This window comes from Panulirus ornatus, chromosome 14, assembly GCF_036320965.1.
Source record: "Panulirus ornatus isolate Po-2019 chromosome 14, ASM3632096v1, whole genome shotgun sequence".
Lineage (NCBI taxonomy): Eukaryota > Metazoa > Arthropoda > Malacostraca > Decapoda > Palinuridae > Panulirus > Panulirus ornatus.
Genome location: NC_092237.1, coordinates 298,768 through 322,768, shown reverse-complemented (window position 1 = coordinate 322,768; position 24,001 = coordinate 298,768). Strand labels below are relative to the sequence as shown.

At 42.7% G+C, this 24,001-nt stretch overlaps 1 protein-coding gene across 8 annotated transcripts in view; it reads left to right on the top strand.

The window, feature by feature from the left end:
- Syn1 (Syntrophin-like 1) overlaps nt 1-24,001 on the top strand; it is an 82,751-nt gene that overhangs the window by 22,501 nt on the left and 36,249 nt on the right. The gene's annotated exons all lie outside the window — the stretch shown is intronic.

The following is a 24,001-nucleotide window of genomic DNA, read 5'->3' as shown; positions in this document are numbered from 1 at the left end:
CATACTCAAATGCTTATTTTTCCATTTTAATACGTTGTAGGGTGTTACCAAACTCTGCCTACTCAAGGTTACATCACAAGTGAAAAGTCACCTTTGGTGTAGTTGTATCACTGGTAGTACTGTCAAAGAACTTCTCACTCCAGAGGAGTCCACACCTCCCTGTTGCAGGAAGCTGTGCTGCCTTGGCCTGTTGGAGCATTTAGAAAGAAGTCCTGGTTAACTTTAAAACTTTCTTAGAATGAGATCCTGGGGAAATAATGAATAACACATAATGAAAGGTGTGCATGAGATATAGTGAATTGGGACGATGTGTTATATGGGGGCAACATGTTGTCACTTTATTGAACTAGGGCATGTGAAGTCACTAGGGGAAACCATGAAAAGTTCTGTGAGGCATAGTTGTGGATAGAAGGCTGTGGTTTCTGTGCATAGCAAAAGACAGCTGGAGAATGGATATGAACGAATGCGGCCTTTCTTCGTACGTTCCTGGTGCTACTTTTTTAACATGAAAAATGACAGACTAGAGTGGAAGGAAGAAAAATAATGAAATATTATTGAGATATCCTGATTTACAGCTGGAACTTCCTATACAAGGTTGGAATAGGAAACGTTTAGAGGTTTAAGGGCTGAATATTCTGGAGGGAGGAGAGCATGTGTTGGATAGAAAGAATTGAAAAATTGTGGTATATAGGGGGTGACTCTCCATTAACAGACTGAATCAATGAATTTGAAGTGGTTACAGTTTTCTGTGGAGTAATCTGTAAGGCTTGGGTGAAGTCTTATTGTCTTTCACCTTGGTAGCTTCTTTGCAGGTAATTGTACATTTGTTTTCTGATTATATTACAGACCACACTCATCAGAGATAATGGTTTGTAGTTCAGTGCAATATCTCAATTTCTTTTCCTTGAATAGGCATGACATTTATTTTTTCCATTCCCTTAACACTCTTCCCCCCTCCAGCACTTTTTTCAACATCATTTCAAGTGGCCTGTCAACTTTTTTTTTTATACATACAACTTCAGCACATATAGACTTCATCTGACAATGTGTCATATGTGAATGAAACCTCCTCACTAATGTGAATCTGTTATTTCTATCTATTCTAGTGCATTTTTAGTCCTCCTATCCCACCACACTGCTCTTGGGGCTGTGTTGTCTTTTACTGTAAATACACTTTTTAAGTTATCTGTCAGTTCCTTGGATATTTTCTTGTCTTCATCTCTTTGTTTAGAATTCCATAGCCTGATTAGTTTTTCATTCCCCAAAAGTTCACTCCTGATGAATATATGAAATAGTTTCAGATTTAAAGCTGCTTTGTCCAAAGTATTTTTCTCTCTGTGATCAGTACTATGAGAAATGAGATATACCTTGGGGAATAATGTGTCAGGATCATTTGTACTCTTATATTTTTTGTCGAGGAAGTGACACACTTGCTCACTCATTTCTGACAGTCCTTGGTTCTTTTCATGTTGTCTTCATCTCTTTCCTCAGCATCCCATAGCCTGATTATCTTTGGGCAACAAAAGGATTTGTAAGTGGCATTTATTGATCTGGAGAAAGTACATGATGCAGTTGACAGTGATGCCTTTTGGAAGGTCTTGCAAATGTAGGGTTTAGGAGGAAAGCTACTAGAAGCAGAGAGTAGTTTTTAATCAAGAATGTAAGGCATGTGTGTGAGTAGGTAGAGAGGAAGGTGGGTGGTTCCAAGTGAAGGTTCGTTTGTGGTAGGGGTGTTTGATTTTTCCCTGGCAGTTGAATTTGCCTATGGATGGGGTGTTGAGGTTGAGAGAGTGGTGAGTGTAAGTTAGCTCTGAAGGGAGACTTTCGTGAAGAAATACAAGAAGAGATTAAATGCAGAATGGCAGAAGTTGAGAGCAAATGAAGTGAGGGAAATGGATGAGGTATTTAGGGGAGCAATGATGGCATTGTGCAAAAGATGCATGTGGCATGTGAAAGATGGGAGGTAGGCAGACTAGAAATGGGATGAAGAAGTAAGGTTGCTAGTGAAAGAGAAAAGAGAGGCATTTGGGTGGTACTTATAGGGAAGGAGTGCAAATGATTGGGAGATTTATAAGAGGAAGCAGTAGGAGGTCAAGAAGAAGGTGTGGGGGTTGAAAAAGAGGGCAAATGGGAGTATCATTAAATTTAGGGAGAATAAAAGATAGCATGGAAGGAGGTAAATAATGTGTGAAAGACAAGAAAACAATGGGAACATTGATGAAGGGGCAAAAGGGAAAATGATAACGGTTAGTGATGAAGTGGGGAGGTGGAGTTAGTATCTTGATGTACTGTTGAATGTGTTTGATGATACAGTTGCAGATGTAGGTTGTTTTTGTTGGAGTGGTATTGAAGTGAGTCATGCAAGGTGGTTTGGTGAAGAGAGAAGAGGTGGTGAAAGCCTTATGGAATATGAAATTCAGCAAGGTGGCAGGATTGGATGGTATTGCAGTTGAATTTATTTAGGAATGGCATGACTGTGTTGTTGATTGGTTGGTGAGGATATTCAGTGTATTTATGGATCAGATTTGGGAGGAGCAGTGTGATGTCAGAAGTGTTAGAGGATGTGTGCATCAGGTGTTTGCTTTGCAGAATGTGTGAAAAATACTTAGAAAAACAGATGGATTTGTATGTGGCATTTATGGATCTGGAGAAGGCATGTGATATAGTTGATAGAGATGCTTTATGGAAGGTCTTAAAAATATATGGTGTGGGAGGTAAGCTGTTAGAAGCAGTGAGAAGTTTTTATCAGGTGTGTAAGACGTCTGTATGAGTAGGAAGGGATGAGAATGAATGGTTCCCAGTGAAGGCTGGTCAGTGGCAGGGGTGTGATGTCACCATGGTTGTTTGATTTGTTCATGGATGGCTGTGTGAGGGAGGTAAGTGGAGGTCTTGGAGAGAGGGGCAAGCATGCAGTCTGTAGGGGATAAGAGTGCCTGGAAAGTGAGTCAGTTTTTGTTAGCTTGATGACACAACACTGGTTGCTGATTCTGGTGAGAAACTGCAGAAGTTGGTGAGTGAATGTGGAGGAGTGTATGAAATGAGAAAGTTGAGAGTGAATGTGATTAAAGCAAGGTTAGTAGACTGAGCAGGGTTAAGGGAATCATAGTTAAGATGTTAGTTTAATTGGAGAAAAATTGGAGGAAGTGAAGTGTTTTTGATATCTGGGAGTGGACATGGCAATGAGTGGAACTATGGAAGTGGAAGTGCTTCATAGGATGGGTGAGAGGGTGAAGGTTCTAGGAGTGATGGAGAATGTGTGGAAAGAGAGAATCTTATCTTGAAGGGCAAAATGGTTATGTGTGAAGGAATAATAGTTCTCGCAATATTATATGGTTGTGAGGCATGGGCTATAAGATAAGGTTGTATGGAGGAGGTTGGATATGTTGGAAATGAAAGCTTTGATTACAATATGCGGTGTGAGATGGTTTGATCGAGTAAGTAATGAAAAGGTAAGAGATGTATGGAAATTAAAAAAATTATGGGTTGAGAGAGCAAAAGAGGGTGCATTGAAATGCTTTGGACATATGAAAAGAATTAGTGAGGAAAGGTTGACAAAGAGGATATGAAGGAGAACTGGGAGACCAAATTGGAGGTGGCAAGATGGAGTGAAAAAGATTTTGAGTTACTGGGACCTGAACATGCAGGAGAGTGAAAGACATGCACACAAATTGGAGGTGGCAAGATGGAGTGAAAAAGATTTTGAGTTACTGGGACCTAAACATGCAGGAGAGTGAAAGACATGCACACAATAGAGTGAATTGGAATGATGCAGTATATTGGGGTTCACATTCTGTCAATGGATTGAATTAGGGCATGTGAAACATCCAGGGTAAACCATTGAAAGGTCTGTGGGGCTTGGATGTGGATAGGGAATTGTGGATTTGGTGCATTGCACATGACAGCTGAAGAATGGGTGTGAGCAGATGTGGCCTTTTTTTTGTCTGTTTCCTGGAGCTATTTGGCTGATGCGGGTGCAGCAGTAGGCTTTTTATGCTGTTTCCTGTCGGGTGGGGTGGCATGGAGAATGGATGAAGGCGAGCAATTATGAGTAAGGACAATTGGCCCAAATAGTAATGCCATATTCTGCAAAATGTTTCGGACAAAAAAATTCAGTATCTGGCAACTACCTCCACCCCTCATGTACCCAGGTCTTCTTTGTCTTTGCAGAGCTTCTCTTAATGAATAGTAATTCATTATTTTTATTTTTTTTATTTTGCTTTGTCGCTGTCTCCCTCGTTTGCGAGGTAGCGCAAGGAAACAGTCGAAAGAAATGGCCCAACCCACCCCCATACACATGTATATACATACACGTCCACACACACAAATATACATACCCATACACCTCTATGTACACATATATATACACACACAGACACATACATATATACACATGCACACAATTCACACTGTCTGCCTTTATTCATTCCCATCGCCACCTCGCCACACATGGAATAACATCCCCCTCCCCCCTCATGTGTGTGAGGTAACGCTAGGAAAAGACAACAAAGGCCACATTCGTTCACACTCAGTCTCTAGCTGTCATGCAATAATGCCCGAAACCACAGCTCCCTTTCCACATCCAGGCCCCACAGAACTTTCCATGGTTTACCCCAGACGCTTCACATGCCCTGATTCAATCCACTGACAGCACGTTGACCCCGGTATACCACATCGATCCAATTCACTCTATTCCCTGCCCGCCTTTCACCCTCCTGCATGTTCAGGCCCTGATCACTCAAAATCTTTTTCACTCCATCTTTCCACCTCCAATTTGGTCTCCCACTTCTCCGCGTTCCCTCCACCTCCAACACATATATCCTCTTTGTCAAACTTTCCTCACTCATTCTCTCCATGTGCCCAAACCATTTCAAAACACCCTCTTCTGCTCTCTCAACCACGCTCTTTTTATTTCCACACATCTCTCTTACCCTATTATTACTTACTTGATCAAACCACCTCACACCACATATTGTCCTCAAACATCTCATTTCCAGCACATCCACCCTCCTGCGCACAACTCTATCCATAGCCCACGCCTCACAACCATACAACATTGTTGGAACCACTATTACTTCAAACATAGCCATTTTTGCTTTTGGAGATAATGTTCTCGACTTCCACACATTCTTCAAGGCTCCCAGGATTTTCACTCCCTCCCCCACCCTATGATTCACTTCCGCTTCCATTGTTCCATCCGCTGCCAGATCCACTCCCAGATATCTAAAACACTTTACTTTCTCCAGTTTTTCTCCATTCAAACTTACCTCCCAATTGACTTGACCATCAACCCTACTGTACCTAATAACCTTGCTCTTATTCACATTTACTCTTAACTTTCTTCTTTCACACACTACCAAACTCAGTCACCAGCTTCTGCAGTTTCTCACATGAATCAGCCACCAGCGCTGTATCATCAGCGAACAACAACTGACTCACTTCCCAAGCTCTCTCATCCCCAATAGACTTCATACTTGCCCCTCTTTCCAAAACTCTTGCATTCACCTCCCTAACGACTCCATCCATAAACAAATTAAACCATGAAGACATCACACACCCCTGCTGCAAACCTACATTCACTGAGAACCAATCACTTTCCTCTCTTCCTACACGTACACATGCCTTACATCCTTGATAAAAACTTTTCACTGCTTCTAACAACTTGCCTCCCACACCATATATTCTTAGTTCCTTCCACAGAGCGTCTCTATCAACTCTATCATATGCCTTCTCCAGATCCATAAATGCTACATACAAATCCATTTGCTTTTCTAAGTATTTCTCACACATTCTTCAAAGCAAACACCTGATCCACACATCCTCTACCACTTCTGAAACCACACTGCTCCTCCCCAATCTGATGCTTTGTACATGCCTTCACCCTCTCAATCAATACCCTCCCATATAATTTCCCAGGAATACTCAACAAACTTATACCTCTGTAATTTGAGCACTCACTCTTATCCCCTTTGCCTTTGTACAATGGCACTATGCAAGCATTCCGCCAATCGTCAGGCACCTCACCATGAATCATACATACATTAAATAACCTTACCAACCAGTCAACAATACAGTCACCCCCTTTTTTAATAAATTCCACTGCAATACCATCCAAACCATGTTTTAAGTTTTGTTCAATTCATATGTATGAATGCATTTGGCTGTCCACCAATAGTGTTAAATAACTTTCATCCTTTGGCGTGAGGTGGATGTTCTAGCAGATGCTGCTGCCTGTGATGTTTCTGTAAACACTAGCAAAGTGTTGTATTATTCTGGGAAGAAAAGATTATAGCTTACAAATTTGCTGTAACTGAGCAGGTATACCACATCGATCCAATTCACTCTATTCCTTGCCCACCTTTCACCCTCCTGCATGTTCAGGGCCCGATCACTCAAAATCTTTTTCACTCCATCTTTCCACCTCCAATTTGGTCTCCCACTTCTCCTCGTTCCCTCCAACTCCGACACATATATCCTCTTGGTCAATCTTTCCTCACTCATTCTCTCCATGTGCCCAAACCATTTCAAAACAACCTATTCTGCTCTCTCAACCACGCTATTTTTATTTCCATACATCTCTCTTACCCTTAAATTACTTACTCGATCAAACCACCTCACACCACACATTGTCCTCAAACATCTCATTTCCAGCACATCCACCCTCCTGCGCACAACTCTATCCATAGCCCACGCCTCGCAACCATACAACATTGTTGGAACCACTATTCCTTCAAACATACCCATTTTTGCTTTCCAAGATAATGTTCTCGACTTCCAAACATTCTTCAAGGCTCCCAGGATTTTCGCCCCCTCCCCCACCCTATGATTCACTTCCGCTTCCATTGTTCCATCCGCTGCCAGATCCACTCCCAGATATCTAAAACACTATACTTTCTCCAGTTTTTCTCCATTCAAACTTACCTCCCAATTGACTTGACCCTCAACCCTACTGTACCTAATAACCTTGCTCTTATTCACATTTACTCTTAACTTTCTTCTTTCACACATTTTACCAAACTCAGTCACCAGCTTCTGCAGTTTCTCACATGAATCAGCCACCAGTGCTGTATCATCAGCAATGAACAACTGACTCACTTCCCAAGCTCTCTCATCCACAACAGACTTCATACTTGCCCCCCTTTCCAAAACTCTTGCATTCACTTCCCTAACAACCCCATCCATAAACAAATTAAACAACCATGGAGACATCACACACCCCTGCCGCAAACCTACATTCACTGAGAACCAGTCACTTTCCTCTCTTCCTACACGTACACATGCCTTACATCCTCGATAAAACCTTTTCACTGCTTCTAACAACTTGCCTCCCACACCATATATTCTCAATACCTTCCACAGAGCATCTCTATCAACTCTATCATATGCCTTCCCCAAATTCATAAATGCTACATACAAATCCATTTGCTTTTCTAAGTATTTCTCACATACATTCTTCAAAGCAAACACCTGATCCACACATCCTCTACCACTTCTGAAACCACACTGCTCTTCCCTAATCTGATGCTCTGTACATGCCTTCACCCTCTCAGTCAATACCCTCCCATATAATTTCCCAGGAATACTCAACAAACTTATACCTCTGTAATTTGAGCTCTCACTCTTATCCCCTTTGCCTTTGTACAATGGCACTATGCATGCATTCCGCCAATCGTCAGGCACCTCACCATGAGTCATACATACATTAAATAACCTTACCAACCAGTCAACAATACAGTCACCCCCTTTTTTGATAGATTCCAGTGCAATCATCCAAACCTGCTGCCTTGCCAGCTTTCATCTTCCGCAAAGCTTTTACTACCTCTTCTCTGTTTACCAAATCATTTTCCCTAATCGATTGCTCAAAATCTTTTTCACTCCATCCTTCCACCTCCCATTTGGTCTCCCACTTCTCCTCGTTCCCTCCACCTCTGACACATATATCATCTTTGTCAATCTTTCCTCGCTCATTCTCCATGATACCAGACCATTTCAATACACCCTCTTCTGCTTTCTCAACCATACTCTTTTTATTACCTCACATCCCTCTTACCCTTTCATTACTTACTTGATCAAACCACCTCACACCACATATTGTCCTCAAACATTTCATTTCCAACACATCCACCATCCTATGCACAACCCTATCTGTAGCCCGTGCCTTGCAACCATAAAACATTGTTGGAACCACTATTCCCTCAAACATACCCATTTTTGCTCTCCATGATAACATTCTCACCTTCCACACATTCTTCAACGCTCCCAGAACCTTCGCCCCCTCCCTCTCCCCCACCCTGTGACTTTTCACTTCCGCTTCCATTGTTCCATCCGCTGCCAGATCCACTCCCAGATATCTAAAACACTATACTTTCTCCAGTTTTTCTCCATTCAAACTTACCTCCCAATTGACTTGACCCTCAACCCTACTGTACCTAATAACCTTGCTCTTATTCACATTTACTCTTAACTTTCTTCTTTCACACATTTTACCAAACTCAGTCACCAGCTTCTGCAGTTTCTCACATGAATCAGCCACCAGTGCTGTATCATCAGCAATGAACAACTGACTCACTTCCCAAGCTCTCTCATCCACAACAGACTTCATACTTGCCCCCCTTTCCAAAACTCTTGCATTCACTTCCCTAACAACCCCATCCATAAACAAATTAAACAACCATGGAGACATCACACACCCCTGCCGCAAACCTACATTCACTGAGAACCAGTCACTTTCCTCTCTTCCTACACGTACACATGCCTTACATCCTCGATAAAACCTTTTCACTGCTTCTAACAACTTGCCTCCCACACCATATATTCTCAATACCTTCCACAGAGCATCTCTATCAACTCTATCATATGCCTTCCCCAAATTCATAAATGCTACATACAAATCCATTTGCTTTTCTAAGTATTTCTCACATACATTCTTCAAAGCAAACACCTGATCCACACATCCTCTACCACTTCTGAAACCACACTGCTCTTCCCTAATCTGATGCTCTGTACATGCCTTCACCCTCTCAGTCAATACCCTCCCATATAATTTCCCAGGAATACTCAACAAACTTATACCTCTGTAATTTGAGCTCTCACTCTTATCCCCTTTGCCTTTGTACAATGGCACTATGCATGCATTCCGCCAATCGTCAGGCACCTCACCATGAGTCATACATACATTAAATAACCTTACCAACCAGTCAACAATACAGTCACCCCCTTTTTTGATAGATTCCAGTGCAATCATCCAAACCTGCTGCCTTGCCAGCTTTCATCTTCCGCAAAGCTTTTACTACCTCTTCTCTGTTTACCAAATCATTTTCCCTAATCGATTGCTCAAAATCTTTTTCACTCCATCCTTCCACCTCCCATTTGGTCTCCCACTTCTCCTCGTTCCCTCCACCTCTGACACATATATCATCTTTGTCAATCTTTCCTCGCTCATTCTCCATGATACCAGACCATTTCAATACACCCTCTTCTGCTTTCTCAACCATACTCTTTTTATTACCTCACATCCCTCTTACCCTTTCATTACTTACTTGATCAAACCACCTCACACCACATATTGTCCTCAAACATTTCATTTCCAACACATCCACCATCCTATGCACAACCCTATCTGTAGCCCGTGCCTTGCAACCATAAAACATTGTTGGAACCACTATTCCCTCAAACATACCCATTTTTGCTCTCCATGATAACATTCTCACCTTCCACACATTCTTCAACGCTCCCAGAACCTTCGCCCCCTCCCTCTCCCCCACCCTGTGACTTTTCACTTCCGCTTCCATGGTCCATCTGCTGCTAGATCCACTCCCAGATATCTAAAATGCTTCACTTCCTCCAGTTTTTCTCCTTTCAAACTTACCTTCCAATTGACTTGTCCCTCAACCCTACTGAACCTAATAACCTTGCTTTTATTCACATTTACTTTCAACTTTCTTCTTTCACACACTTCACCAAACTCAGTCACCAGCTTCTGTAGTTTCTCACCCAAATCAACCACCAGCACTGTATCATCAGCAAAAAACAACTGACTCATTTCCCAAGCCCTGTCATCCACAACAGACTGCATACTTGCCCTTCTCTCCAAGACTCTTGCATTCAACTCCCTAATAACCCCATCCATAAACAAATTAAACCATGGAGACATCACGCACCCCTGCCACAAACCAACATTCACTGGGATCCAATCACTTTCCTCTCTTCCCACTCGCACACGTGCCTTACATCCTCGATAAAAACTTTTTATAGCTTCTAGCTCTAGCAACTTACCTCCCGCACCATATACTCTTGATACTTTCCACCGAGCATCTCTATCAACTTTATCATATGCCTTCTCCAGATCCATAAATGCCACATACATATCCATTTGTTTTTCTAAGCATTTCTCACATACATTCTTCAAAGCAAACACCTGATCCACATATCCTCTACCACTTCTGAAACCACACTGCTCTTCCCCAATCTGGTGCTCTGAACATGCCTTCACCCTGTTAATCAGTACCCTCCACTATAATTTCCCTGGAATACTCAACACACTTATACCTCTGTAATTTGAGCACTCACTTTTATCCCCTTTGCCTTTGTACAATGGCACTATGCATGCATTTGTCAATTTTGAGGCACTTCACCATGAACCATACATATATTAAATATCTTCACTAACCAGTCAACAGCACAGTCACCCTCGTTTTTAATATATTCCACTGCAATACCATCCAAACCCGCCAGCTATCATCTTCCACAAAGCTTTCACTACCTCTTCTCTGTTTACCAAACCATTCTCCCTGACCCTCTCACTTTGCACACCACCTTGGCCAAAACACTCTATATCTGCCACTCTATCATCAAACACATTCAACAAACCTTCAAAACACTCTCTCCATCTCCTCCTCGCTTCACCACTACATGTTATTACCTCCCCACTAGCCCCCTTCACTAATGTTCCCATTTGTTCTCTTGTCTTACGCACTTTATGTACCTCCTTCCAAAACATCTTATTCTCCCTAAAATTTAACGATACTCTCTCTCCAACTCTCATTTGCCTTCTTTTTCACCTCTTGCACCTTTCTCTTGACCTCCTGCCTCTTTCTTTTATACATCTCCCAGTCATTTGCACTATTTCCCTGCAAAAATCATCCAAATGCCTCCCTCTTCTCTTTCACTAACAATCTTGCTTCTCCATCCCACCACTCACTACCCTTCCTAATCTGCCCACCTCCCACCTTTCTCATGCCACAGGCACCCTTTGCACAAGCCATCACTGCTTCCCTAGATACATCCCATTCCTCCTCCACTCCCCTTATGACATTTGCTCTCTCTTTATTCCATTCTAAACTTAATCAGTGTTTATTTTATTATTATACTTTGTCGCTTTTTCCCGCATTAGCGAGGTAGTGCAAGGAAACAGGTGAAAGAATGGCTTATCCCACCCACATACATGTGTATATACATACACACCCACACATGCACATATACGTACTTATACATTTCAACGTATACATACATATACATACACAGACATATTCACTATATACACATGTACATATTCATACTTGCTGCCTTTATCCATTCCTGTCTCCACCCCGCCACACATGAAATAGCATCCCCCCCTCCTCTCCGTGATTTAGCACTATGAAAAGACAAAAGGCCATGTTCGTTCACACTCAGCCTCTACCTGTTGTGTAATGCAGCGACACCATAGCGCCCTTACCACATCCAGGCTCCACAAAACTTTCCATGGTTTACTCCAGACGCTTCACATTCCCTGGTTCAATCCATTGAGAGCACTTCAACCCCGGTATACCACATCATTCCAATTCACTCTATTCCTTGCATGCCTTTCATCCTCCTCTATGTTCAGGCCCTGATCGCTCAATATCTTTTTCACTCCATTCTTCCATCTCCACTTTGGTCTCCCACTTCTCGTTCCTTCCACCTCTGACACATATATCCTCTTTGTCAATCTTTCTTTACTCATTCTCTCCATGTGACCAAACTGAGTTATAGTGATGGGTGATGTGAATGTAAATGTGAGTAATGTGGCAGTTGAGGGTACAATTGGTGTACGTGCAGTGTTCAGTGTTGTAAACAGAAGTGGTGAAGAGCTTGTAGATTTGTGTGCTGAAAATGGACTGGTGATTGGGAATACCTGGTTGAAAAAGAGACATACATAAGTGTATGTATGTAAGTAGGAGAGATGGCCAGAGAGCCTTATTGTATTACGTGTTAATTGATAGGTGCATGAAAGAGAGACTTTTGGATGTTAATATGCTGAGAGGGGCAACTGGAGGGATGTCTGATCATTATCCTGTGGAGGCAAAGGTGAAGATTCGTAGAGGTTTTCAGAAAAGAAGAGAGAATGTTGGGGTAAAGAGCGTGGTGAGAGTAGGTGAGCTTGGAAAGGAGACTTGTGTGAAGAAGTACCAGGAGAGATTCAGTGCAGAATGGAAAAAGGTAAGCAAATGATGTAAGGGGAGCTGGGGAGGAAGGGGATGTATTTAGGGAAGAGGCGATGGCTTGTGCAAAAGATGCCTGTGGCATAAGAAAGGTGGGAGATGGGCAGATTAGAAAGGGTAGTGAGTGGTGGGATGAAGAATTAAGATTATTAGTGAAAGAGAAGAGAGAGGCCTTCGGATGATTTTTGTAGGGAAATAGCGCAAATGACTAGGAGATGTATAAAAGAATGAGATGAGGTCAAGAGAAAGGTGCAAGAGGTGAAAAAGAGGGCAAATGAGAGTTGGTTTGAGAGAGTATCATTATATTTTAGGGAGAATAAGATGTTTTGGAAGGAGGTAAATAAAGTGTGTAAGACAAGAGAACAAATGGGAACATTGGTGAAGGGGCAAATGGGGAGGTAAGAACAAGTAGTGGTGAAGTGAGAAGGAGATGGAGTGAGTATTTTGAAGGTTTGTAGAATGTGTTTGATGATAGAGTGGCAGATATAGGGTGTTTTGGTCGAGGTGGTGTGCAAAGTGAGAGGGTTAGGGAAAATGATTTGGTAAACAGAGAAGAGGTAGTAAAAGCTTTGCGGAAGATGAAAGCCAGCAAGGCAGCAGGTTTGGATGGTATTGCAGTGGAATTTATTAAAAAAGGGGGTGACTGTATTGTTGACTGGTTGGTAAGGTTATTTAATGTATGTATGACTCACGGTGAGGTGCCTGAGGATTGGCGGAATGTGTGCATAGTGCCATTGTACAAAGGCAAAGGGGATAAGAGTGAGTGCTCAAATTACAGAGGTATAAGTTTGTTGAGTATTCCTGGTAAATTATATGGGAGGGTATTGATTGAGAGGATGAAAGCATGTACAGAGCATCAGATTGGGGAAGAGCAGTGTGGTTTCAGAAGTGGTAGAGGATGTGTGGATCAGGTGTTTGCTTTGAAGAATGTATGTGAGAAATACTTAGAAAAGCAAATGGATTTGTATGTAGCATTTATGGATCTGGAGAAGGCATATGATAGAGTTGATAGAGATGCTCTGTGGAAGGTATTAAGGATATATGGTGTGGGAGGCAAGTTGTTAGAAGCAGTGAAAAGTTTTTATCGAGGATGTAAGGCATGTGTACGTGTAGGAAGAGAGGAAAGTGATTGGTTCTCAGTGAATGTAGGTTTGCGGCAGGGGTGTGTGATGTCTCCATGGTTGTTTAATTTGTTTATGGATGGGGTTGTTAGGGAGGTGAATGCAAGAGTTTTGGAAAGAGGGGCAAGTATGAAGTCTGTTGGGGATGAGAGAGCTTGGGAAGTGAGTCAGTTGTTGTTCGTTGATGATACAGCGCTGGTGGTTGATTCATGTGAGAAACTGCAGAAGCTGGTGACTGAGTTTGGTAAAGTGTGTGAAAGAAGAAAGTTAAGAGTAAATGTGAATAAGAGCAAGGTTATTAGGTACAGTAGGGTTGAGGGTCAAGTCAATTGGGAGGTGAGTTTGAATGGAGAAAAACTGGAGGAAGTGAAGTGTTTTAGATATCTGGGAGTGGATCTGGCAGCGGATGGAACCATGGAAGCGGAAGTGGATCATAGGGTGGGGGAGGGGGCGAAAATTCTGGGAGCCTTGAAGAATGTGTGGAAGCCGAGAACATTATCTCAGAAAGCAAAAATGAGTATGTTTGAAGGAATAGTGGTTCCAACAATGTTGTATGGTTGTAAGGCGTGGGCTATGGATAGAGTTGTGCGCAGGAGGATGGATGTGCTGGAAATGAGATGTTTGAAGACAATGTGTGGTGTGAGGTGGTTTGATCGAGTAAGTAACGTAAGGGTAAGAGAGATGTGTGGATATAAAAAGAGCGTGGTTGAGAGAGCAGAAGAGGGTGTTTTGAAATGGTTTGGGCACATGGAGAGAATGAGTGAGGAAAGATTGACCAAGAGGATATATGTGTCGGAGGTGGAGGGAACGAGGAGAAGAGGGAGACCAAATTGGAGATGGAAAGATGGAGTGAAAAAGATTTTGTGTGATCGTGGCCTGAACATGCAGGAGGGTGAAAGGAGGGCAAGGAATAGAGTGAATTGGAGCGATGTGGTATACCGGGGTTGACGTGCTGTCAGTGGATTAAATCGGGGCATGTGAAGCGTCTGGGGTAAACCATGGAAAGCTGTGTAGGTTGAAGGATGAAGGCATGTACAGTGCCTCAGATTGGGGAAGAGCAGTGTGGTTTTAGAAGTGGTAAAGGATATGTGGATCAGGTGTTTGCTTTGAAGAATGTATATGAGAAATGCTTAGAGAAACAGGTGGATTTGTATGTAGCATTTATGGATCTGGAGAAGGCATATGATAAGAGTTGATAGAGAGGCTCTGTGGAAGGTATTAAGAGTATATGGTGTGGGAGGTAAGTTGCTAGAAGCAGTGAAAAGTTTTAATTGAGGATGTAAGGCATGTGTACAAGTAGGAAGAGAGGAAAGTGATTGGTTCCCAATAAATGTTGGTTTGTGGAAGGGTTGCGTGATGTCTCCATGGTTGTTTAATTTGTTTATGGATGGGGTTGTTAGGGAGGTGAATGCAAGAGTTTTGGAGAGAAGGGCAAGGATGCAGTCTGCTATAGATGAGAGGGCTTGGGAAGTGAGTCAGTTGTTTGCTGATGATACAGTGCTGGTGGTTGATTTGGGTGAGAAACTGCAGAAGCTGGTGACTGAGTTTGGTAAAGTGTGTGAAAGAAGAAAGCTGAGAGTAAATGTGAATAAGAGCAAGGTAATTAGGTTCAGTAGGGTTGAGGGACAAGTCAACTGGGAGGTAAGTTTGAATGGAGAATAACTGGAGGAAGTGAAGTGTTTTAGATATATGGGAGTGGATTAAGCAGCAGATGGAATCATGGAAGCCGAAGTGAGTCACAGGGTGGGGAAGGAGGTGAAGGTTCTTGGAGTGTTGAAGAATGAGTGGAAGGCAAGAACGTTATCTTGGAGAGCAAAAATAGTGGTTCTAACAATGTTATGTGGTTGTGAGGCATTGGCTATGGATAGGGTTGTGCGGAGGAGGGTGGATATGTTAGAAAAGAGATGTTTGAGGACAATATGTAGTGTGAAGTGGTTTGATCGAGTAAGAAATGAAAGGGTAAGAGAGATGTGTGGTAATAAGAATAGTGTGGTTGAGAGAGCAGAAGATGATGTATTGAAATGGTTTGGTCACATGGAGAGAATGAGTGAGGAAAGATTGACAGAGGATATATGTGTCATAGGTGGAGGGAGTAAGGAGAAGTGGGAGACCAAATTGAAGGTGGAAGGATGGAGTGAAAAAGATGTGGTATACCGGGGTGGATATGCTGTCAATGGATTGAACCAGGGCATGTGAAGTGTCTGGGGTAAACCATGGAAAGTTTTGTGGGTCCTGGGTGTGGAAAGGGAGCTTTGGTTTCGGTGCATTACACATGACAGTGAGAGGCTGAGTGAGAATGAATGTGGCCTTTATTGTCTTTTCCTAGCGCTACCTCGCGTGCGTGCAGGGGGAGAGGGGTGCCATTTCATGTGTGGCAAGGTGGCGGCGGGAATGGATGAAGGCAGCATATATGAATATGTACATTTGTATATATGTATATGTGTGGACGTGTATGTATATACATGTGTATGGGGGTGGGTTGGGCCATTTCTTTCGTCTGTTTCCTTGCGTTACCTCGCAAACGCGGGAGACAGCGACAAATTAAAATAAATAAATAAATAAATGTAGATATATGTATACATTGTGTGGAAGAAGAAAGTTAAGAGTAAATGTGAATAAGAGCAAGGTTATTAGGTACAGTAGGGGTGAGGGTCAAGTCAATTGGGAGGTGAGTTTGAATGGAGAAAAACTGGAGGAAGTGAAGTGTTTTAGATATCTGGGAGTGGATCTGTCAGCGGATGGAACCATGGAAGCGGAAGTGGATCATAGGGTGGGGGAGGGGGCGAAAATTTTGGGAGCCTTGAAAAATGTGTGGAAGTCGAGAACATTATCTCGGAAAGCAAAAATGGGTATGTTTGAAGGAATAGTGGTTCCAACAATGTTGTATGGTTGCGAGGCGTGGGCTATGGATAGAGATGTGCGCAGGAGGATGGATGTGCTGGAAATGAGATGTTTGAGGACAATGTGTGGTGTGAGGTGGTTTGATCGAGTAAGTAACGTAAGGGTAAGAGAGATGTGTGGAAATAAAAAGAGCGTGGTTGAGAGAGCAGAAGAGGGTGTTTTGAAATGGTTTGGGCACATGGAGAGAATGAGTGAGGAAAGATTGACCAAGAGGATATATGTGTCGGAGGTGGAGGGAACGAGGAGAAGAGGGAGACCAAATTGGAGGTGGAAAGATGGAGTGAAAAAGATTTTGTGTGATCGGGGCCTGAACATGCAGTAGGGTGAAAGGAGGGCAAGGAATAGAGTGAATTGGAGCGATGTGGTATACAGGGGGTGACGTGCTGTCAGTGGATTGAATCAAGGCATGTGAAGCGTCTGGGGTAAACCATGGAAAGCTGTGTAGGTATGTATATTTGCGTGTGTGGACGTATGTACATGTGTATGGGGGGGGTTGGGCCATTTCTTTCGTCTGTTTCCTTGCGCTACCTCGCAAACGCGTGAGACAGCGACAAAGTATAAAAAAAAAAAATGTATACATTGAAATGTATAGGTATGTATATGTGCATGTGTGGACGTGTATGTATATACATGTATGGACAATCGCATGTTTATCAAATGGCGTCCTAGCTACGTCTCTTTGTTGTATATCAACTGACTGTTATATTTCTCTCGTGTTCTCCCCTAAAGATGTGATTATTCCACAAAAGTGCACTTGGGAACTTATCGTGAATAATTTTCCTCGTGGACTCTTAGGAGTATCCTTGATCATGCGCAAAATTGTGATATATACATATATGAATGTATAGATATATAAATATATAAATATATATTTATATATAAATATATAAATATATATATATATATATATTGCGGAAGATGAAAGCCGGCAAGGCAGCAGGTTTGGATGGTATTGCAGTGGAATTTATTAAAAAAGGGGGTGACTGTATTGTTGACTGGTAGGTAAGGTTATTTAATGTATGTATGACTCATGGTCAGGTGCCTGAGGATTGGCGGAATGCGTGCATAGTGCCATTGTACAAAGGCAAAGGGGATAAGAGTGAGTGCTCAAATTACAGAGGTATAAGTTTGTTGAGTATTCCTGGTAAATTATATGGGAGGATATTGATTGAGAGGGTGAAGGCATGCACAGAGCATCAGATTGGGGAAGAGCAGTGTGGTTTCAGAAGTGGTAGAGGATGTGTGGATCAGGTGTTTGCTCTGAAGAATGTATGTGAGAAATACTTAGAAAAGCAAATGGATTTGTATGTAGCATTTATGGATCTGGAGAAGGCATATGATAGAGTTGATAGAGATGCTCTGTGGAAGGTATTAAGAATATATGGTGTGGGAGGCAAGTTGTTAGAAGCTGTGAAAAGTTTTTATCGAGGATGTAAGGCATGTGTACGTGTAGGAAGAGAGGAAAGTGATTGGTTCTCCGTGAATGTAGGTTTGCGGCAGGGGTGTGTGATGTCTCCATGGTTGTTTAATTTGTTTATGGATGGGGTTGTTAGGGAGGTGAATGCAAGAGTTTTGGAAAGAGGGGCAAGTATGAAGTCTGTTGGGGATGAGAGAGCTTGGGAAGTGAGTCAGTTGTTGTTCGTTGATGATACAGCGCTGGTGGCTGATTCATGTGAGAAACAGCAGAAGCTGGTGACTGAGTTTGGTAAAGTGTGTGAAAGAAGAAAGTTAAGAGTAAATGTGAATAAGAGCAAGGTTATTAGGTACAGTAGGGTTGAGGGTCAAGTCAATTGGGAGGTGAGTTTGAATGGAGAAAAACTGGAGGAAGTGAAGTGTTTTAGATATCTGGGAGTGGATCTGGCAGCGGATGGAACCATGGAAGCGGAAGTGGATCATAGGGTAGGGGAGGGGGCGAAAATTCTGGGAGCCTTGAAGAATGTGTGGAAGTCGAGAACATTATCTCGGAAAGCGAAAATGGGTATGTTTGAAGGAATAGTGGTTCCAACAATGTTGTATGGTTGCGAGGCGTGGGCTATGGATAGAGTTGTGCTCAGGAGGATGGTTGTGCTGGAAATGAGATGTTTGAGGACAGTGTGTGGTGTGAGGTGGTTTGATCGAGTAAGTAACGTAAGGGTAAGAGAGATGTGTGGAAATAAAAAGAGCGTGGTTGAGAGAGCAGAAGAGGGTGTTTTGAAATGGTTTGGGCACATGGAGAGAATGAGTGAGGAAAGATTGACCAAGAGGATATATGTGTCGGAGGTGGAGGGAACGAGGAGAAGAGGGAGACCAAATTGGAGGTGGAAAGATGGAGTGAAAAAGATTTTGTGTGATCGGGGCCTGAACATGCAGGAGGGTGAAAGGAGGGCAAGGAATAGAGTGAATTGGAGCGACGTGCTGTCAGTGGATTGAATCAAGGCATGTGAAGCGTCTGGGGTAAACCATGGAAAGCTGTGTAGGTATGTATATTTGCGTGTGTGGACGTATGTATATACATGTGTATGGGGGTGGGTTGGGCCATTTCTTTCGTCTGTTTCCTTGCGCTACCTCGCAAACGCGGGAGACAGCGACAAAGTATAATAAAATAAATAAATAAAATATATTACTTTTACTACCTCTTCTCTGGTTTGGATGGTATTGCAGTGGAATTCATTAAAAAAGGGGTGACTGTATTGTTGATTGGTTGGTAAGGTTATTTAATGTATGTATGATTCGTGGTGAGGTGCCTGAGGATTGGCGGAATGCTTGCATAGTGCCATTGTACAAAGGGAAAGAGGATAAGAGTGAGTGCTCAAATTACAGAGGTATGTTTGTTGAGTATTCCTGGTAAATTATATGGAAGGGTATTGATTGAGAGGGTGAAGGCATGTACAGAGCATCAGATTGGGGAAGAGCAGTGTGGTTTCAGAAGTGGTAGAGGATGTGTGGATCAGGTGTTTGCTTTGAAGAATGTATGTGAGAAATACTTAGAAAAACAAATGGATTTGTATGTAGCATTCATCCCTGGGATAGGGGAGAAAGAATACTTCCCACATATTCCCTGCGTGTCGTAGAAGGCGACTAAAAGGGGAGGGAGCAGGTGGCTCTATCGTTTTTTTCAATTTTCCAAAAGAAGGAACAGAGAAGGGGGCCAGGTGAGGATATTCCCTCATAGGCCCAGTCCTCTGTTCTTAATGCTACCTCGCTATCGCGGGAATGGCGAATAGTACGAAAGAAAAAGAAATAATATATATATATATATATATATATATATATATATATATATATATATATATATATATATCCGCTGCCAGATCCACTCCCAGATATCTAAAACACTTCACTTCCTCCAGGTTTTCTCCATTCAAACTCACCTCCCAATTGACTTGACCCTCAACCCTACTGTACCTAATAACCTTGCTCTTATTCACATTTACTCCTAACTTTCTTCTTTCACACACTTTACCAAACTCAGCACCAGCTTCTGCTGTTTCTCACATGAATCAGCCACCAGCGCTGTATCATCAGCGAACAACAACTGACTCACTTCCCAAGCTCTCTCATCCCCAACAGACTTCATACTTGCCCCCCTTTCCAAAACTTTTGCATTTACCTCCCTAACAACCCCATCCATAAACAAATTAAACAACCATGGAGACATCACACACCCCTGCTGCAAACCTACATTCACTGAGAACCAATCACTTTCCTCTCTTCCTACCCGTACACATGCCTTACATCCTCGATAAAAACTTTTCACTGCTTCTAACAACTTGCCTCCCACACCATATATTCTTAATACCTTCCACAGAGCATCTCTATCAACTCTATCATATGCCTTCTCCAGATCCATAAATGCTACATACAAATCCATTTGCTTTTCTAAGTATTTCTCACATACATTCTTCAAAGCAAACACCTGATCCACACATCCTCTACCACTTCTGAAACCACACTGCTCTGGCAGCAGATGGAACCATGGAAGCGGAAGTGGATCATAGGGTGGGGGAGGGGGCGAAAATTCTGGGGGCCTTGAAGAATGTGTGGAAGTCGAGAACATTATCTCGGAAAGCAAAAATGGGTATGTTTGAAGGAATAGTGGTTCCAACAATGTTGTATGGTTGCGAGGCGTGGGCTGTGGATAGAGTTGTGCGCAGGAGGATGGATGTGCTGGAAATGAGATGTTTGAGGACAATGTGTGGTGTGAGGTGGTTTGATCGAGTGAGTAACGTAAGGGTAAGAGAGATGTGTGGAAATAAAAAGAGCGTGGTTGAGAGAGCAGAAGAGGGTGTTTTGAAGTGGTTTGGGCACATGGAGAGAATGAGTGAGGAAAGATTGACCAAGAGGATATATGTGTCGGAGGTGGAGGGAACGAGGAGAAGAGGGAGACCAAATTGGAGGTGGAAAGATGGAGTGAAAAAGATTTTGTGTGATCGGGGCCTGAACATGCAGGAGGGTGAAAGGAGGGCAAGAAATAGAGTGAATTGGAGTCATGTGGTATACCGGGGTTGACGTGCTGTCAGTGGATTGAAGCAAGGCATGTGAAGCGTCTGGGGTAAACCATGGAAAGCTGTGTAGGTATGTATATTTGCGTGTGTGGACGTGTGTATGTACATGTGTATGGGGGGGGGGGTTGGGCCATTTCTTTCGTCTGTTTCCTTGCGCTACCTCGCAAACGCGGGAGACAGCGACAAAGTATAAAAAAAAAAAAAAAAAAAAAAATATATATATATATATATTGATTGAGAGGGTGAAGGCATGTACAGAGCATCAGATTGGGGAAGAGCAGTGTGGTTTCAGAAGTGGTAGAGGATGTGTGGATCAGGTGTTTGCTTTGAAGAATGTATGTGAGAAATACTTAGAAAAGCAAATGGATTTGTATGTAGCATTTATGGATCTGGAGAAGGCATATGATAGAGTTGATAGAGATGCTCTGTGGAAGGTATTAAGAATATATGGTGTGGGAGGCAAGTTGTTAGAAGCAGTGAAAAGTTTTTATCGAGGATGTAAGGCATGTGTACGTGTAGGAAGAGAGGAAAGTGATTGGTTCTCAGTGAATGTAGGTTTGCCGCAGGGGTGTGTGATGTCTCCATGGTTGTTTAATTTGTTTATGGATGGGGTTGTTAGGGAGGTAAATGCAAGAGTTTTGGAAAGAGGGGCAAGTATGAAGTCTGTTGGGGATGAGAGAGCTTGGGAAGTGAGTCAGTTGTTGTTCGCTGATGATACAGCGCTGGTGGCGGATTCATGTGAGAAACTGCAGAAGCTGGTGACGGAGTTTGGTAAAGTGTGTGGAAGAAGAAAGTTAAGAGTAAATGTCAATAAGAGCAAGGTTATTAGGTACAGTAGGGGTGAGGGTCAAGTCAATTGGGAGGTGAGTTTGAATGGTGAAAAACTGGAGGAAGTGAAGTGTTTTAGATATCTGGGAGTGGATCTGTCAGCGGATGGAACCATGGAAGCGGAAGTGGATCATAGGGTGGGGGAGGGGGCGAAAATTTTGGGAGCCTTGAAAAATGTGTGGAAGTCAAGAACATTATCCCGGAAAGCAAAAATGGGTATGTTTGAAGGAATAGTAGTTCCAACAATGTTGTATGGTTGCGAGGCGTGGGCTATGGATAGAGTTGTGCGCAGGAGGATGGATGTGCTGGAAATGAGATGTTTGAGGACAATGTGTGGTGTGAGGTGGTTTGATCGAGTAAGTAACGTAAGGGTAAGAGAGATGTGTGGAAATAAAAAGAGCGTGGTTGAGAGAGCAGAAGAGGGTGTTTTGAAATGGTTTGGGCACATGGAGAGAATGAGTGAGGAAAGATTGACCAAGAGGATATATGTGTCGGAGGTGGAGGGAACGAGGAGAAGAGGGAGACCAAATTGGAGGTGGAAAGATGGAGTGAAAAGGATTTTGTGTGATCGGGGCCTGAACATGCAGGAGGGTGAAAGGAGGGCAAGGAATAGAGTGAATTGGAGCGATGTGGTATACAGGGGTTGACGTGCTGTCAGTGGATTGAATCAAGGCATGTGAAGCGTCTGGGGTGAACCATGGAAAGCTGTGTAGGTATGTATATTTGCGTGTGTGGACGTGTGTATGTACATGTGTATGGGGGGGGGGTTGGGCCATTTCTTTCGTCTGTTTCCTTGCGCTACCTCGCAAACGCGGGAGACAGCGACAAAGTATAGAAAAAAAAAAAAAAAAAAAAAAAAAAAATATATATTTTCCCTGGGGATAGGGGAGAAAGAATACTTCCCACGTATTCCCTGCGTGTCGTAGAAGGCGACTAAAAGGGGAGGAAGCGGGGGGCTGGAAATCCTCTCCTCTCAATTTTTTTTAATTTTCCAAAAGAAGGGACAGAGAAGGGGGCCAGGTGAGGATATTCCCTCAATGGCCCAGTCCTCTGTTCTTAACGCTACCTCGCTAATGCGGGAAATGGCGAATAGTTTGAAAAAAAAAAATATATTTATATATATATATCCCTGGGAATACGGGGGAAAGAATACTTCCCACGTATTCCCTGCGTGTCGTAGAAGGCGACTAAAAGGGGAGGGAGTGGGGGGCTGGAAATCCTCCCCTCTCTATTTTTTTTTTATTTTTCCAAAAGAAGGAACAGAGAAGGGGACCAGGTGAGGATATTCCCCCAAAGGCCCAGTCCTCTGTTCTTAACACTACCTCGCTAATGTGGGAAATGGCGAATAGTTTGAAAAAAAAAATATATATATATATATATATATATATATATATATATATATATATATATATATATATATATATTTTTTGCTTTGTCGCTGTCTCCCGCGTTTGCGAGGTAGCGCAAGGAAACAGACGAAAGAAATGGCCCAACCCACCCCCATACACGTGAATATACATACACGTCCACACACGCAAATATACATACCTACACAGCTTTCCATGGTTTACCCCAGACGCTTCACATGCCCAATTTGGTCTCCCACTTCTCCTCGTTCCCTCCACCTCTGACACATATATCCTCTTGGTCAATCTTTTCTCACTCATTCTCTCCATCTGCCCAAACCATTTCAAAACACCCTCTTCTGCTCTCTCAAACAACCTCCTTTTCATTTCCACACATCTCTCTTACCCTTACGTTACTTACTCGATCAAACCACCTCACACCACATATATATATATATATATATATATATATTTTTTATATATATATATATATATGAATAAATGAATATATTATTATTATTTATTTTGCTTTGTTGCTGTCTCCCGCGTTTGTGAGGTAGCGCAAGGAAACAGACAAAAGAAATCGCCCAACCCACCCCCATACACATGTATATACATACACGTCCACACACGCAAATATACATACCCATACATCTCAGTGTACACATATATATACACACACAGACACATACATATATACACATGCACACAATTCACACTGTCTGCCTTTATTCATTCCCATCGCCACCTCGCCACACATGGAATAACATCCTCCTCCCCCCTCATGTGTGTGAGGTAGCGCTAGGAAAAGACAACAAAGGCCCCATTTGTTCACACTCAGTCTCTAGCTGTCATGCAATAAT